Genomic DNA, 13,999 nt, shown 5'->3' with positions numbered 1-13,999 from the left:
CATTTTTTAGAAATCTCCGTTTTCAAAAATACCCCGGTATGTGTGGATTTAGCCTGAGTTTTTACGTGTTTTGGAGTATGTACGTGCTTCAGGGTTTGTACGTGTTTTGAAGTTTGTACGTGCTGCTTTGTCTCTAGGGACCACCGTAAATATACTTTTATTTATTTAGTCACTCCACATAAAATGTAATAAATAAATCATATAATACAAAAACCAACTAGTCACTGTTCAACTTTTAACTATTTAAATTTTCAGCTTTTCCTTTTAAACAAATTTAAAATGAAACAACACAAAACACTGCAAACCACAGCACAATTAAATATAAATTAAGATATGAAAAAGAAGATGCATATTCTCTGTCATATAGGCCTGCATGAATAAACTTTCTGAATCCTTTATCATCTGCAACTGAAAATAGTTGTGGATGATTACTATACCTTTCTAATGAGACGTTGTTGTCCCTGGCTCTTTTTCTCTGTCTCTCCCTCCCGCTCTGTTCCTCTGCTACTGCGACTGTAACTACCGCCCCTCCCCCCTCTGCCCAGCGCAAAGCACAAGGCTCGCGTGCGGAGTGAAGCGGGGAAAAAAAGTGCGAGAGAGAGAGTGAGAGAAAGAAAAAAGAACCCCACGGCTCGCGATAAGGAGCGGCTCGCGTCGTTCACGTCAAAGATCCGGCTCTAAGAGCCATTTCGTTCACGAACGACACATCACTATCGTGGACTTCACCTGTAAAGAAGGCGACTACAAATGTTGTGCATGCCAAATAAACATGAAAAAAAGAGATCCCTGTTGTCTTTGCTTACTGATTGTTTTTAGTGTTGACAATCCACATTGCTGAACTGGAATTGCACGAACTGCAAGCTAAACATAATGAATCACCTTCAGAGCAATTAAGGAATGAAATTCAGGTGGTTAAAACAGCTTTGGAGGCAGTACTGACAAGAAAGGCTGAGAAATCTCTTTTTTTCATGAGGCAGAGGTTATATGAGTTTGCTAATAAACCTAACCGCTATCTGGCCAATCTTCTTCATAATAAGGGTGCTGGTTGTAATATCCCATGTGCAGTGTTGGGAAGGTTACTTTTAAAATGTATTCTGTTACAGATTACAGAATACATGCCCCAAAATGTATTCTGTAACGTATTCCGTTACGTTACTCAGTGAGAGTAACGTATTCTGAATACTTTGGATTACTTAATATATTATCATGCTTTTTACAACTACGTGAATGTACTATTGCTGAGTGATTTATTACTATTACTGAAGGTCTGCGGCTCCGAACTGTGGTAAAGGGACCTCTGACTAATACGTCGGGTTCCGTGTCGGGCTCGTAGCCGAAAAATAGCTTTACTTTGTTGTCTGGGTCACTTTGCTTGCGAGAGACAGAGAGAGGCGTTGAAAGACTGCTCCAACGGAACTTATTGTTTTCGGAGGAAAACACGAACACAGTGTACAGTCGAGTCTTAATAGCTTACTTACAGCTGGGCTTGTCAGGCACTCTTCTTGGCTGCAGTGGTTATTATTATATTTACATGCTTCCATGTCCCGTTTTTGCTCGATGACAGCTCGGACTTTTCCACTATCCTTTTTCTCCCTCCTCGAGCTCACAGACACATAACGTGTATGGCAGTCCATTCTCCCTGCAACACGGACTACACTGCCCATGATGCTACATTCTTTAGAGCTATGCCTGTAGCATTCTGCCTATTAGCTTAGCACAACAACAACAACAAAAAGGCGCTCTCTCACCCAGGAAACACACAATCGCAGAGAGAGAGAGCGTCGCCCTGTAACCATGGCAACCATAACGCTGCCGCCTGGAACAACAGAACGTAGCTGTCAAACAAACCCAAACAGTTCTGACCCGCCACAATATGAAACAGGAAAGTACCGCCGTGTAATCCATTTATTTCAACAAAGTAACTGTATTCTAAATACCACCTTTTTAAACGGTAATTGTAACGGAATACAGTTACTCATATTTTGTATTTTAAATACGTAACGGCGGTACATGTATTCCGTTACTCCCCAACACTGCCCATGTGTTAGAGACTCATCTGGTTTACCTAAATATGACAATTTAATTATTAATGATACTTTTAAAATTTTTTATAAGCAGTTATATACCTCCCAGTTTAAATCAACATACGAACAAGGTATGCACCACTTCTTCTTAGGACTAAATTTACCTAAAGTTACTGAAATCCAAAGGGATGATTTATGTAAACCTATAACGCAAAGCCAAATTTTGAAAGTTATTCAGATGCTTCCAAATAACAAAGCCCCGGGTCCAGACGGGTTCACGGGGGAATTTTTTAAGAAATTCAGTAAGATTCTAACGTCCCCACTGTATAAGATGCTTCTGTCCTCTTTTGAGGCAGGCACTCTCCCCCTCTCCTTAATGGAGGCTAATATTTCTCTAATTTTGAAGAAGGGGAAACCTCCTGAAGAATGCGCTTCCTATAGGCCTATATCTGTTTTAAATCTTGATTTGAAGATACTTGCTAAGGTCCTAGCTATACGTCTTGAGCCAATACTACCTTCGATCATTAAGAATGATCAAACTGGTTTTATACGGGGACGGTATTCCACACATAGCGTGAGGCGCCTACTTAACATTATTCAGCACTCATCTTTGTTTAACCCCGAGGCTCTAGTCATCTCACTTGATGCTGAAAAGGCCTTTGACCGTCTGGAATGGCCATTTCTTCTTTTCACACTTCAAGAATTTGGTTTAGGTGACAACTTTGTTAAATGGATCAAGATCCTTTATACTTCCCCTCTTTCGGCAGTGATTACCAATGGTTATAGGTCGGGCAATTTCAGTATTGAACGTGGCAGTCGGCAGGGCTGTCCGCTGAGCCCTTTGTTATTCGCCCTGGCTATGGAACACCTTGCCACAGCCATTAGGAAGGATGCTGCTATTGAAGGACTCTGTTTGAACAATTCTCAACACAAGATTTCACTTTATGCAGATGACGTTTTAATTTTTCTAAATTCTCCTGCTCACTCAATTCCTAGATTAGTTTCGTTAATTTCCCAATACGGCTCCTTCTCAGGCTACAAGATCAATTTTTCTAAAAGTGAGGCTATGCCCCTCTCTGTTCTAAATGAGGTTGATCCAAACATTTCTCAGCCTTTTCGTTGATCTCCCTCCGGTTTCAGTTATTTAGGAGTGAAGATTTCACCGAATCTAAAAGAAATGTATAGTCTGAACTACACCCCTTTAATTCAGACCATCAATCGCGATTTGGATAGGTGGTGCAGTCTCTCTTAGGTCGTATTCATCTAGTCAAGATGAATATCCTCCTTCGCCTCTTGTATTTATTCCAGATGTTACTGCTTGCTCTGTCCAAAAAAGTTTTGTCAAAACTAAATGGTTCAATTATCTCTTTTATATGGCGTAAGAAAAGACCTAGATTGAGATACAGTTTTCTGTGTTTGCCTGTTCAGAAAGGCGGTCTTGCCGCTCCCTCCTTCCCACAATACCTCTTGGCTGCACAGTTTAAATTTCTTACAGAATGGTTTATGGACGATCCGGATTCCATTTACCTCAGCGCTGAGTCCACTTCTTTAAAGAGCATTCCGTTGCGGCACCTGCTATATATTTCCTCAGGTAAAGCCACAGTTCTAACACAAGATAATATGGTGTTAAAGAATATGCTCACTATTTGGCGCAAAGTCAGGTGCCTGGAAGGATATTATAATTGTTTCTCCCTTCTTACTCCTATTCATGAAAACCCTGACTTCTTACCTGGTCTTCGGGCTGGTTTTGCGGACTGGTCTCAAAAAGGGATTAATACAGTGGGTGATCTTGTTCATGAGAACGCTCTTCTTACTTTTAATCAACTGAAAAGCAAGTTTGGTCTGACCAATAAGGATTTTTTGAAGTACTTTCAGGTAAAGCACTATATTACTTCTAAATTGAAGGATTTTAATGGAGGGTTTGGTCTTTCTCCTATAGAATCACTCATGGTAAAAACTACCCAACTAAAATGTATCACTCAAAAGATTTATAACATTCTCTCTGATCTTAGAATGGATAACTAACAAAATCAAGGGCCAATGGGAATCAGATGTAGGCGCTATAGATGCTGAAGCTTGGGATGATTTGTGTTGTCGTCCTTTTAAAGCCTTGGCATCTAATTCTATTTGGGAAAGGCAGTTTGAACTTATAAATAGGCTTTATATTACACCTGAGAAGAGGCACATAATGTTTCTAGCTTTGCCTAATCTCTGTAACAAATGTCAGTCTGCTGTTGGTTCCTTTTTTCATTGTCTGTGGAGCTGTCCTGTTATTCTACAGTTTTGGAGATCACTCATAGATAAGCTATGTACTATATTTAATTGCAGACTGCATCTGGGTCCAAGGACTTGCTTGTTAGGACTAAATGATGAGCTACCTGCCGGCTTTCGCAGCAAAGATCTCCTTCACATACTGCTACATTACTCTCGAAAGTGCATTATGGTACTGTGGATTTCTGATAAGGCTCCATCTGTCAACCAGTGGCTACAGTCTGTGATATGTATTGTGCCAATGGAAGCCTTCTCTACAGCACTTAAGGACAAACCTTTCCTTTTCTATCGCACATGGGACCCTTTTTTGGCCCATGTGGACACTCCTTCTGCTCAGAGGTTGACAATCCACATTGCTGGCATTGCATCTTTCAACATGTTTGTGGGTAGATTTGGATGTACCAAGGGTAAGTGCAGCCACTCAGCCTCTACTCAATGTGATCATAGAAGCAGGTGCAGATGTGTGTCACAAGTTAATCTAGTAGTAGGCTATGGTACTTGGCCACAGGTGGCAGCAATGGACTGACCTCATTTGTGACTGCTCCAGCTGCTGTGTGACAGTGGATCTGCTACAAATTGAAGATCATATGCAAGTTTTGGAAATTAACCCTTGTATTATGTTGAAAAACAAAAAAATTACATTGATTATGTTGTGGGTCATTTTGCCCGCCCGACGTTATCAGTTTTTCAGTGTTCAACATTTTCAGTTTTGTCCACATGATGGACAGAATGTAACTGTGTGCTTTCTGCAGATGCACTTCTTGCATTTCTCACAAAAAGTGCTTGTTTTAAAACATGAATCTTCCTAACTTAGATTTCAAACAAAAGATTTCTACGTCTCCTCCAGACTCAAAATCAGATGACAAACCAATCGACACATCTGAGTCACTGACTTTCTTAAATCCACTCACTCTCACTGGCTCTGTTTATTACTGAACACTGTGTAACTGCTGTAAATTCACAGTAACTGCCATCTCCTTACTAATGTTTATTGGATTAACCACACTTATACAGACTGTATATAACTACCAACTCTCCAGCCATGTTGATGGATTGCCTATATTGGCTGAAAATATTCATTTCCAGAGAAAAGACACAGGCAGACTATGCTTACAGGGTGTGATGTGACAACACTAATGAAATATTGATGTGTCATGTATTTGTTCAAGGCGTATTTCATTGTTATGGAAAAAGAGAATATTAAAATCATGATGACCAATTGGAGTGGTGATTTCTATGACTTTGTGTATATAATTTGGAATTTTTTACAAATGTAGGCCAATAATAAATACATGATATCATTTCATTCATTTCAAAGGTTTATTTGCATGATGCACAAACAGACACAATTTAAAGGTACAAATGTATTGTGCATGAAACGAATTCAAACGTGGTGCAGATGTGTGTCACAAGTTGATCCGGCTGTAGGCTATGGCACTTGGCCAGAGGTGGCGCTGGTTGATTCGAGTCCGTTTTAGTGCACACAAAGTAAACTGCACGCTTTAATTGTGAAGCAAAAACGCTGAAATCGGAGAAATAAAACGTAGGAGGGGAACGATAACGACGACAAGATTCTGCCGATCGTTTACTCTTGCTGTCCTGTGAACAACATCGGCGTGGTGTTAATTGTTTGCTGTTTTCGCGATCGCGTCACGCATGAGAATATCACCAGGTAAACTCGCGACATTTTTAAACATTTTGTTTTTCAACAGCATCAAGACTGGCAGAGTGTGTTTGAGATAACCTCACAAGTTTCACAGATGACACATTTGGCGTTTTTTGCTGTTTTGTCGGTAGCAACTCCTGAAACACAACTCTGCCACACATCTGTTCGACCAAATCCAGTTAATCTGCGACGCCAGTTAATCTGGAATGCCGGTCACTCCTAAAACTTCCCCCCTCTTCCCAAACAACCAAATGCCACATGTTGCCATATCGTTTTTTGATTGGTCGACATGGTACATTTTCCCACCAATAGGGAAGGAGTGTTTTTTCTTTTTTCACTCACAAGCAAAGCGTGTTTGCTAGCGCTCTCCTTAGAAAACGCAGTCTTTACCGTTTCTTCCCGGAGTAAATGCCACTGTTGTATTCAGAAAAAACAACAAAAAACATCGGTTTTACGTGGCCTATCAACACAATTTAAAAACTGGGATGCAGAGGGTTAATCAGAAAGCCTTAAGTTGGCTAGTTATGTATCAGGCTAATGTTTAAAGCAGGGGTCTCGAACTCCAGGCCTCGAGGGCCAGTGTCCTGCAGGTTTTAGATCTCACCCTGGGTCAACACACCTGAATCAAATGATTAGTTCATTACCAGGCCTCTGGAGAACTTCAAGACATGTTGAGGAGGTCATTTAGTCATTTGAATCAGCTGTGTTGGATCAAGGACACATCTAAAACCTGCAGGACACTGGCCCTCGAGGCCTGGAGTTTGAGACCCCTGGTTTAAAGCTTTCACTTGAGTAAATTAACTCATATTACTGCTAAGGAATGTTAGCTAAGTTCACAGCATATTCCATAATAGCGCTGCCATACTGCATCACACTCAGTGCATTTCAATAATTTCTAGAGCGAGTTTGATAGCTAGCAAAATAATAATCATAATTTTAAAAAATAGCATGTGTAACGTACACGTACTGGAAAATTATTTACTAGGACTCACCTATCATGCGACTAGAGAGCGCAAACTCCGCCATTGTCATTTTCCATCAAACACTCATTAAAACAGCAACCTACAGGTATGTTAGCGCACTCATCCCCGACTGTCCGAGGGAGACAGAGGCGCAAGGCAGCCCAGGCGGGGAAATTTTGCTTTTACATTTTGCGACTCATTTTATTTCTCTATCTGTTGAGAAAACTATTCAATCAGATAGTTATTTGTGGTGAATGAAATACAGTTACACTTTCAAGCACTTTTAAGCACATCTGATAATAAAGCACTTTTCAAACCTTGAAAAGACAACATTAAAATTCAAACATTTTCAAGGATTTCAAGCACCCGTACGGTTCGTACGGGTGCTTGAAATCCTTGAAATCCTGTATTATATTTTCCTGTATAATACAGGAAAATAATGACTATTAACAAGGTTGCCCAAACTTTTGCATCCCACTGTATATTAGTGCTATTTCTTAAATGTGTAAAATCTGTAACAGGGCTCTAGAGTGCGACCAACTTGGTCGCAAATGCGACCAAATTTTTCAGTGGTGCGACTAAAAAAAAATATTTGGTCGCACCGGTGCGACCAAATATTTTCGGGTAACAAAAAAAAAAAAAAAATCTCTGCAACTCTCCGTGTGGTCAACAACAGACACACATTATGCCCCTATCGTGGACTAAACCAATCAGAGATAGTCAGGGGCGGGACCTCTCTGATTGGCCGTGGTCCAGTTGAAAGTGCTGGTGGAAGAGAGAGGTGAGTAGCTTGAATAAAGCGATATCAATTCATTAACGGATTCCACACAAAGACGTAAACACAGAGCGGACCCGACGCATCAGAATCAGCTTTGTCTTTCTCGGCTTTCTCACCCCACGGCCCGAACACGGACACGCTGTCGGAGCTTAGCGATTCTGATGCGTCGGGTCCGCGCTGTGTTTCTGTCTTTTTTGCGCTGATTCTGAACTGCAGGTTTTGTCTCTCCAACCAAAATTCGCCGAGCCATCAGCAAATGAAGCAGCAAATTACGCTTCACATTTGATCAATGTCGTCATGAATTCCCTCTTACTTTTGCTGTTTTGCTTCCACCACGATAAAAATCACACTTCATGCACAGCTCCCCCTCTCTCTCTCTCTCTCTGTACTTCAAGAACAGTTTCCCATCTCAAATCTCTGTTTTCTGCATTATCCATTCGCTTATTACCCACCAGTCTACCGTTGTTTACAGCGGTGACGGCCGCTGTCTTTTTCTTTTTTTCACTTAAATGACCTCGGACAAGAAAGTCTAATTTCTGCTGTTCAATACTGAAGACATTTAAACTTCTTAAAATTATGCAAAATTGCAGAATATTTTTAAGGTTATCTGTAGTGATGGGTAGATGAGGCCTCGTGAAGCGTTTCAGCACATTCCCCAAACTGTATTGATACTGTGTCGACACAGTGTTGCTGTTTTGCTCCATACTGACACCTGCTGGACCTTAAATATCATTGCAGGCAACTTACTTGAGACTCACAACAGACACTGATTCAATGACCTAGTCATACTTGTACACTGTAAGGTATTGTACTTTCCATGGAATCATTTTATATCTTTTACATTTCAAATATTGTAGACATCTATAAAATATATTGTGAATGACACTAAGTGAAAATTAAAATAAAAGTATTGTGAATGTAATATTACCCATTTGACTCAGAGTTTATTATAAAATTCTATTCAGAAAAATAAGTTTATCCAATGTTTTTGCATTCATTCTATTGCGTTTTTTTGACACAATTTCCCCAGCTTTGGAAAACTCACAGGCACAGATGAAGCTGGGGTACACAAAAGCTGTAAAGCCAGGTGGAAAAAGTTCTGATAAGATATCTTCCTATTCTCCCAGTACCTTAAAGGATTCTCTGATCTTGTAATGTTTCTCTCCGACACTCTCCACAATACTAAGGGGTTGGCAGTCCCTTGTAATAAAATTCAGGACTGCCTGGTCCAGAACAGTCTTCCTAGATGCTTGATTTCAAAATAATAAAACACATATTAATTAAAAAAAAATGATGATAAAGCTGTTCAGTGTCAATATAGGCCGACCTGTGTTCATTCTCGGTGTGTTTGTCTCCTCATTTTCATGTTTGGCTCTGTAATGGCTAAACATTGAGGAGGTGCTTTTGTTTGTGTAAGAAATGCAGAACAGATGCGACATTTAACCTGCATAAAATCAAATAAATAATTTACACTGCAACTCACATTGCTGTTTTTCCTATTCTGACAGATTACACTGAAACAAAGACAGACAAACTATTACCTTATTTGCAGTTAAAAGATCAAAATGATCCCACACAGCAGGAACATTTCTTTTTCTTTCGGGCTCCACTTTATTATTATTATTTTTTTAATCTTTGCGAGATTAATTTCGTGGTTTTTGTGGCGACTCATTCCGTTGACAGATGCGGTACTTTTTAAACACAGTTTGGCGTGTTGGCAATGAGCGATACAGCAGCTGTATCGATCACGTGACTTTTTCTTAAAGCGATGCACGCACCGATACAGGCTTCGCTAGGTGAGCTTGATACAAGCGTCGGTGCGTCAGTGTTGCAGGACCCATCACTAGTTATCTGCTATAAAACGCCAGACCAGGAAAATCTCCTTCATGTTTTTCTGTGTTTTATTCTCAGTTACTTTCACACAGAGGCATCTGCTGTGATGTTCACAATTCTGATGAAGTCTCATGTGTATCAGTACTGATAAATGATCAGAATTATAATATTTCTGACTGTCTGAGGCTAAATTGAATCAGGACTTTGAGAACCGGAATCGAATGGATTATAGAAATCAGTGATGATACCCAGCCCTAGTGAGCAGCCTAGGCCTGACAGAAGTGGATGTAGCTGTGGGTAATAAGAAAAGATGAAAAGAACTATTGATAACTTTTTTGTTAAGTTAAGGCCTGATCCGTCTGAAATTCATAGCCAGCTCTGACACGGAGCCATCAATCTTTGAATGCTGAAAAAACAGCAGTGTATCCAGAAAACACATTATATGCTGCAATAAATGCACTGCCCAAGTGTCCCCTCTCCCACAGCCTTTCAGCAGCAGGTAGCAACAAACAGGTGGTCAGAGGAGCCGAGATGATGATAAAGTTTAACATTTTCTACAATATTGACAAAGCAATTTAAGCACAAGTTTGTTAGTTAATAATTTAGAAATGAATATTGTCTGTATGGACTTCCCCCCAAAGAAAGTACACATGTAAAACTGCGGTGTTAAGCGATGCGGTTGAAAAATTTGAGTGCGCCTAACTTTTGTGCCGGTACGCCTAAATTTTTAAAGTTAGGCGTACCGGTGCGCCCATGGCAAAAAGTTAGTCTAGAGCCCTGTGTAACATAATGTATTGTTTGGAGTTTAGTCTGTTACTTTTACTATTTCTACAATTTCTTCTTGGAGCAACTGTAACCCACATAATTTCCATAGGGATTAATAAAGTATTCTGATTCTGATTGTTTGAGGATACATGACCTGCCATTATCCAATGACACATGTGCTTACCTGTATCTTTTGCTCGTTTCTCCTCCTCTTCTTTTCTTTTTTTTCTAAACAGAACACCTGATGGCTTTGAAATTTTATTGTCCATCTTCCATTGGTTTTAATTTTGCATTCCAGTATGAACACTCAGGATCACCACAACATAACCTAAACCTATACCTTAGTTCACAGATTCGCTTTGTCTAGGGTTTCTTTCTGGGATTTCGTACAACCCAGGATTCAAATCATGAATACAAAATGGGCTTGGATTTACAACATTATGAATGAAATGTGCTCTATTTGGAAGCAGCTGACCCCCTTCCCCTGTCGACAGGTTATGTGTGAGACTTTAAATCATCAAACTGTAAATTATAAATTTTAGATTGTTATTGCTTTACCCCTAGTCCTAAAGTGTATATTTATTTATTATTATTATTATATTTATTGTGCGTTTACTTGCACTGCTGTAACTGAAGCCTCATCGTCTCATCTCTCTATATACTGAACTGTATATAGCGGAGGTGACAATAAAGTTTACTTTGACTTCAGCAACAAGCAGGCGCACCGAGGGCTCTCGCGCTCACTTTTTGAGTGTAGAATTTCGAAAAAACATCGGTGTAAATTATAAGCCTGTATCATAATGTCTGGTGTTTTCGTGTTTGTTTGTTTTTTATTTTTGTTTTATTTTCCGAGTTGGTTATTAGATGCTGCTCCAGCCAGCCAGTGAATCCCCCGCAGCCCTGCCTTCTCCTCCCTGTGCCGCAAGCAGCAGGTGCACCTCGCAAACGGAGGGTGCCCTTACTCCCAGCAAATGGGCGATAGAAAACTGTGCCTATGGCATTCCCAAAATGTGCTGGCATGATGTTGGAGCAGCATGAGTAGGAACAACTTTTTTTTGCCGATGCCCGTGATGCCGCCCTCACCATGATGCCAACCACCCATGTCGCCCATATGAAAAACCGCTACGAAAATGTCAATTACACATTATCTAGAGAAACTAATGTTTCCTGTCAGATAGACTTCTTTTCGACAGTGTCCATAGTGAGATGGAGCAATAGCTGTTTCAGGGTTTAATAACTGCTGGGACATAAAAATATATACAGTATGTTTGTTTGCTTTGCTGTAAAATTTCAGTTTTTATGGTTTTTCTCCTGTTTTGACCCACCCTCTAATTCTCATCTAAAATTGTATTTGCCAAAACAGCTCACAAATGTAATTGTAGTTAACAATTAAATACAGAATATAATCAATTGTAACTTCAAAAATAATTTCATATGTCAATTATTATAGGTCCATCAGTATTTGTAGTCTTCAGCCCTGCTGAGAATCCATGCTGAAAGCCCAATCTAAATGTAAGCATCAAGGAAAAGTTAAGAGAAGAGCAAAAACGAGACGAGCAGCATACCAGAGACTGCAAAGCTGAGTGGAGAATTGATCAAATTAGGAGCTAAAATAAAAGACTAAAGTGATAAACATTTTTATTTTCAGCAATTTTCCATTTTTAAGGACAAAAGGTTTCAAACTTGTCCACGCCTTAAACCTCACGTGTGTTTAATCTAGTAGTAGCAAATGCAGAAAAATAAGGGATTTATGAGGACACTGAATAAAAAATTGCTTCCTTGACATTTACAACAACATTTACAATTTAGTATTGAATGAAAATAAAAAAGTGTCTTTGAATGGCAGAGATGCATGTAGCACAGAGCCATTGCTCAGTGTCTGAGTGGCAGAACGACAGAATCTCAGCTAAAAGCTCACGAAACCATTTCAACAACAACCACATCGTTCATCCGGTCGCTAAAAGTAGACATCTCACAAATTCCAAAACTGCAGGTTTCATCACACTCGATGTAATGAATGAGAGGTACGAATATGAATATTCATGTATACCACAGTAAAACACATACATATGAACTGTACCTGTTCTTTAGCGCAGTCAATAACCACCAGATCTGCTCCTCTGTCTCTGCAGTCCTTTCTGGCTTGATTCCAGGAACTTCCAGTAACAGACCTTTCAGAGAGGAGATAGCAGCTACAGCGGAAATTACTCCATCCTACAGGACATGGTGTACCTGGAAGAAATTAAAAACAAGTAATATTTCAGTAAGGGTAATGAAAAATCTTTAATGAACCCTATAACAATGCTCATTTGATCTGTTTCATTAATTAAGCAGACCCCAAACCATGATTACACATATTTATCTGTAGTTTATTCACTTGCTGACTTTTATATTTGTTTGCCTGTGCATATTTACTATAATGACAGTTTTTGTACCTAATCTGTTTTAGGGCTGCAGCAATCATTTTTATAATCAGTTATTCCATTGAGTAATCAGATAAAAAAAAAAAAAACTTCTGTTTTATTAATGGGCAATAATATATGTTCAAAAGGGAAAATCACAGGTCTTTTAAAATGAACTCCTAAACTCCTGTCCTAAAAGTCGCTAGAAGTCGACAAATAACGTCATCGCCTAATTTGCATAATTGGTTTATGCTAATGTAATTGTAACCTATGTTGTTGGAGAGAGAAATAACATCGTGGAAGAGAAAAAATGTCCTAAATGCATTTAGAATTTATTTAGCAATTTTTAGCAATTATTTTTTAATGTCACAATTCCAACCCTGCTCCTTTATCTGGGTTTGGACCGGCAAAAGTGACCTGAAATAGGCACTCTGCTGGAGTTAGTTTCTGTGTTTGTGTGTTTATACATAGTTTTAAACCTTGTGATCCACAAAACAGCATAACAGTGAAGAACTGACTGCGTTACAGTCAGTGCGGGAGCAGCGGCTTCACTCATGCGTGATTCATTTGCAGTTTGGACGCATGGGGTGAACATCTCCTGCCTTGATAGCAGCTGCGTGAGGACTATCCTCCGCCCGTGAGCACTTTGGCACGGGCGAGGTGCCCTCGGCAGCACCGCTGCTTGTTGAGAGTAGGAGCGATACGCGTTTTCACGTCAAAAAGTTGTCATAAATAAGTCTCCAATAACACCAGAAAAAGTCGCTAGATTTGTCGCTAGTCGCTTTTTAAAAAAAAAGTCGCTAAGGGGGTTAAATATATCGCTAAATATAGTGACAAAGTCGCTAAGTTTGCACCACTGTCCCAAACATGTTTTGCTGGGCCCCCCTTTGTTTTACAAGAAAAATGTACGACCCCCCCAAACACCTCCTCCAACCACACACACTAGTGATGTTCGATTCGTGAACGAATCGTTCAATACTCGAGAATCACTTTACTGACTCGTGAATCATGATTCACAAGCGCAACTGACTCACTGACTCATCCCTGTTGCTGTTAGCAAGCTAATTCCATTAGTAGAAATATATCTAGCTTATAATTAAAATTGTGGGGAAAAAAACAACAGCCAGTTTCTTAACAAAAACATTTCTGCTCTGAACTGGAAGAAAAAACCCTGAGTAGAAGCTCACATCAAGACAATAGCTCCTCGGTTCACAGCAGCATCGCTCAGCTAGCATGCTAACAGCACATTTGAGTTACTCACCCCCTCCCTTCCTGTTACAATCACTCACTCACTCACT

This window comes from Oreochromis niloticus, linkage group LG3 (assembly GCF_001858045.2).
Source record: "Oreochromis niloticus isolate F11D_XX linkage group LG3, O_niloticus_UMD_NMBU, whole genome shotgun sequence".
Classification (NCBI taxonomy): domain Eukaryota; kingdom Metazoa; phylum Chordata; class Actinopteri; order Cichliformes; family Cichlidae; genus Oreochromis; species Oreochromis niloticus.
The sequence above is the reverse complement of the archived record's forward strand: the minus strand, read 5'-3'. Positions refer to the sequence as shown.